The sequence below is a fragment of the Nicotiana attenuata genome, chromosome 5 (genome assembly GCF_001879085.1).
Source record: "Nicotiana attenuata strain UT chromosome 5, NIATTr2, whole genome shotgun sequence".
NCBI classification, from domain to species: domain Eukaryota; kingdom Viridiplantae; phylum Streptophyta; class Magnoliopsida; order Solanales; family Solanaceae; genus Nicotiana; species Nicotiana attenuata.
Genome location: NC_031993.1, coordinates 49,132,690 through 49,138,235, shown reverse-complemented (window position 1 = coordinate 49,138,235; position 5,546 = coordinate 49,132,690).

Sequence of the window (5,546 nt, the reverse complement as noted above, 5' to 3'; positions counted from 1 at the left end):
TATATATATATAGCGGGAACTTCAGAAGAAAATTATCATGACAAACTTACAAACTGTTTGAACCGCGTAACAAAACTCATATATACAGCATCATGGCCAAATTGACCCATGAAGTGACTGTGACACATCAAATATTTTTAGTAGTTGCATTAATATGTGATCACAGTAAATTTTAGCATGTTAGATAACTAGTAAATCATTACTTACTTGAGAAATGTTACAACTTCGGGACAATTTAGCAACACATGAACTATAGCTGACTTGTACTCCATATCATTCAAACTTCTCTTTCTAACATCTTTAGAACATCAGCCTGGTTGATTGAATATGGACATTGGTGGATATAATGGATCATTCACACATTCGACAATGTGCCTATTGGGCCTATTCCTAGAACATGGCACGTTACTCTCAAAATAATAAGAACAAAAATGTGCAGTTTTCTTTGCAAGATAGGCTTCGCATATAGATCCTTCAATCCTATTCCTCTGCTTTACAACATATTTGCATTTGCGAATTGTCCTACATAATATCATGTTAGCCAAGAACATTCAAATAAAATAGAATATTACATCAAACTTATAATATTACCTCTAAAAAAATACATCCATCTGCATAGGGCAGGCCCTCCAAGTCGTGCCTCGTGTACACAGTGGATTGAAAGGTGTTCCATCACATCAAAGAAACCACATGAAAATATTTTTTCCATCTTACTAGAAGTTACACGAATGTTCTGATCCATCCGAAGTAGGTTTTCTTCCCTTAATGTGGTAGAACACAAGTCTTTGAAAAACAAACTAATCTCTATGATGGTTTTTCATATTCTTTCAGGCAAACCACAAAATGCAATAGGCACTAAGGTCTCCATGAAAACATGACAGTCATGACTTTTCAAATGGCTCAATTTTCCTACCTCCATATCTACTTTTTTCCCTGGATTCGTCGCATAACTCTCAGGCATCTTCAAATTCGTAACCCAATCACAAATTTATCGTCTTTCCTCCAAAGTGAATGTGTAACTTGCTTTGGGCTTGAACACCTTACCATTGTTTGCTGCCTGCAAGTATTATTTAGGTCGCCCACAATATTCTTGTAAGTCCATTCTAGCCTTCGGGTTATCTTTTGTCTTACCTTTAAAATTCATCATTGTGTTGAACAAATTATCAAAATAATTCTTCTCAATATGCATGACATCGAGGTTGTGTAGGAGAATATTATCCTTCCAATAAGGAAACTCCTAAAATATACTCTGTTTTGTCCAATTATGAGTAACACCATATCCGGGGAATCTATAAGGTGGAGACTCAGTAACTTTACTGAAGTTCTAGACCCTCTCCCAAATTTTCTCACCTGAAAGTATCGGAGGTGGCGAATTACATTCCACTTTATTCTTTTTGAATGCATTTTTCATCCTTCTAAACTCATGATCATCAGGCATGAACTGACGGTGACAATCAAACCATGATTGCTTCCGGCCATGTTTCATAGTGAACGCTTTACCATTTTCCATGCAGTAAGTACATGCTACCTTCCCAACAGTCATCCACCCAGACTCATTCCATACGCGGGAAATCGTCAATAGTCCATATCAACTTAGCACGCAGTTTGAAATTCTGCTTGGTTGATATGTCATATGTTTCAACACCATTATACCACAAGTGTTTTAGCTCATCAATCAAAGGTTGCAAATATACATCAATCAAACTTTTCAGATTACGTGGAACGGGGATAATACAATTTAAAAATATATATGGACTAGTCATACACAACTCAGGTGGTAGATTATAAGGTGTAAGAAGGACAGGCCAACATGAATATGGTGTCGCAGATATAGGAAAAGGCGTGATGACATCCGCACACAAACCTAACCCAATGTTCCTTGGTTCACTAGCATAATCTGGGTATGTCCTATCAAAGTGCTTCCAAGCTTCTCTATCTGAAAGATGACACATAACACCAGGTGGTCTTCTATTTTCAAAGTGCCATCTCATATGAGGAGCATAACTCATCGATGCATATAACATCTTTAACCTAGGTATAAGAGGTAAATAATGCATCGCCTTCACAGTGACCATACTCCCGCTGAAAAGCCTCTCGAAATGAGGCTTTTCGTAGAATTTACAACTTTCTAAATTTGCATCATCTTTATAATATAACATGCAACCATCTTCACAACAATCAATTCTTAGTGACGAAAGACCTAACTTAGAAATCAATCTCTTTGCCTTATAGAAATCACCAGGTAAGTTGATATTTGGGTCAACTAGTTCACTCATAAGGTCAATGAAAGAGTCCATGGCCGCTTGAAAAAATCCAATCGGATTTGATACTTAGTAATCTAACTGCAACAGACAGCTCAGAGTGCGGACTTCTTCACATAGTGGATGACTAGCTTCCTCTAACTGTTCATAAAAACATTTTGCATCATCATTAGGAGTTTGTTCAATATTTTCATTGGTCTCATTCCCGGAGTGCATCCCAAAAGCATCCGCAACCATATCCTTAATTCTAGAGTCATGATTTGTATTCTCTACCGACCTACTACTTTCACCAACAACCATGTTATGAAATATTCCACGGCTACCATCGACCTCTCCATGATTAGTCCACACAAAGTAATTCTCTATAAACCCCTTCCTATAAAGATGAAGCTTAACTTCCTCCGATTTTTTTAAACTTCACACAATCGTATAGGACACAAAGGCACCTAATTACTCCTTCAATTTGGTATTGTGAAAGTGACATTGCATGTCTAATAAAGTCATCAACCCCTTCTACAAAATCCTCCCGCAATCCCCGCTGATTAGGATAATTCCTATTGCACATCCAAGTACGATGTTCCATCAATACAAATAAAACAAAAATAAATGCAGATATTTTCATAAGTATTAGAACTACTTATTTTATTCTACAATTATAAATTAAGGAAATTTTTTTTAGTTAATTAATATAATTAATTTTTCCTAATCATACCAAAATTAAATTATAGTAAATATAGTTAATTATAATTCATTCAATTTAAACATAAACTATAAGTTCAATTCATATCCTAAGAATTTAAACATAAACTAAAAGTTCAATTTATATCCTAAAAGCTCAATGCATATCCAAAAAGTTTAATTCATATCCATAAAGTTCAACCCATACCCTAAAAGTTCAATTCACAAGAACAAATCCTAAAAACTTAATTCAATTCAAAGTTAGTAATTCAATTCATTCAATTTAAACATAAACTATAAGTTCAATTCATATCCTAAGAGTTTAAACATAAACTAAAAATTCAATTTATATTCTAAAAGTTCAATTCATATCCAAAAAGTTCAATTCATATCCTAAAAGTTCAACCCATACCCTAAAAGTTCAATTCACAAGAACAAATCCTAAAAACTCAATTCAATTCAAAGTAATAATTCAATTCTAACTAAACTATTCAAGACAATACAAACTTAAACATTCAATTTACACCATATGTAATCAATTCAATTCAATTAAAACAATACCTAAACCCTAAATTTCAATAAAATTATCACGACCCTAAACCCGGACCCAGTCGTGATGGCGCCTCTCGTGAAGACAAGGCCATCCGACACACTCCCTCTTCATTCTTAAGCAATTAAATAATAGAACTAAGTCTAAATCGTAATAATAAATCCCAAAATAAGGTAGATAATACTACTGTGGAATAGACATAGCCCGACATCGGAGTGTCACAAGTCACGAGCATCTACTAAGGTTTAAATACAACGGAAAATTCTGAAAATGTACTAAATACAGTCTAATGAAATCAGGAGGGAGAAAAGCAGTGCTGTGGACGTCGGGCAGCTACCTTGCTAAACTCCGATGGCTCTGCCTCTGAGCAACCAATACCCGTTACCGGGTCCAGAAATACCTGAACCTGCACACAAGGTGCAGAGAGTAAAGTGAGTACTCCAACTCAATGAGTAATAATAATAAATGCAGACTGAGTAATAAGAAATCGCGCAAAGGAACATCAACAGGCTATAAAGAACCAGTGAAAGCCAGTAAAAATAGTGGAACAGTGAAAATATGTAAAGTCACTTTAGTTCAATTTAAGCTTCTTCAAAATGCCTTTTTAACAGTTAAGCAAGTAAATGACAGGCAACTAGAAAAGATAACACATAAAGAACCGCCCCTCGGGCACAATATCAACAGAATCAGCCCCTCGGGCACAATACCAACAGAAACAGCCCCTCGGACAACCACATGGAACAATACAAGCCCCTCGGGCTAACACATGGAACAATACCAGCCCTTCGGGCAAACACATGGAATAATACCAGCCCCTCGGGCTATATCTCATATCACAATGGGTACCCGCGCTCACTAGGGGTGTACAGACTCCAGGAGGGGACCCTTACGCCCCCCCATCTCGTGACATAATCAATCCGGCCCTCGGCCTCACATAATAAACAAAATCATCACACTGGGTACCCGCGCTCACTGGGGGTGTACAGACTCCTGGAGGGGCCCCTTAAGGTCCAAGCGCAATATCAAGCCATCTCATGGCATCATCGATAGGCTCTCGGCCTCATATCAACAAGCCACCTCGTGGCATATCAATCTCAGGCCCTCGGCCTCATAATCAACTAGCCACCTCATGGCGTACAATATCTCAGGCCCTCGGCCTCATAATCATAAATCAGCGTATCCTCACACAGATAGGCCATCGGCCTTACTCAGTCAGAATCTCATGAGCCACTCAAGCAACAGTAAAACATGATGCTCAGCTCAATTAACATTTAAAAATATCATTTAATGTATTTAAACAGAGTAAGCATATAACATGACTGAGTACAAGAATAAAGTTAAATAGTGAGGAAATATCAGGAAAAATCCCCTAACGGTCCAAATAGTTAGCACAAGGCCCAAATATGACATTTAACCCAAAACATAATGATAACACATAGTTTTCAATCAAATACGCGGTAAAACAATCATTCGGGATGGACTAAGTCACAATTCCCAACATTGCACGACCCCACGCTCGTCATCTAGCGTGTGCGTCACCTCAATATAGCACCACGATATGCAATCCAGGGTTTCATACCCTCAGGACAATATTTAAAAACGTTACTCACCTCGATCCGGTCCAAACTCTAGCCCGCGATGCCTTTTCCCTCACGAATCGACCTCCGGATGCTCCAAATCTAGCCACAATCAGTGCATAACCATTAAAATATGCTAAGGGAACAAAGCCCACTCGAAAATATCCAATTTATACCAAAAATCCCGAATTTGACCAAACCCGGCCCCCGGCCCACGTCTCGGAATCCAACAAAATTAACATCTATGGAATCCTCATCCTCTCGCGAGTCTAAACATATCAAGAATATCAAAATCGAACCTCAAATGGCCCCTCAAATCCCAAATTCTAGGTCTCCAATTACAAGCCTAGTTCTTCAATACTAGGCTTAAATACCATGATTAATTAGGTAGAATTCACATAAGAATCGAGTATAAAGTCCATAAATCTTACCTCCAAGTGTTCCCCCTTGATTCTCTCTTCAATTCCCTTCGAGAAGCTT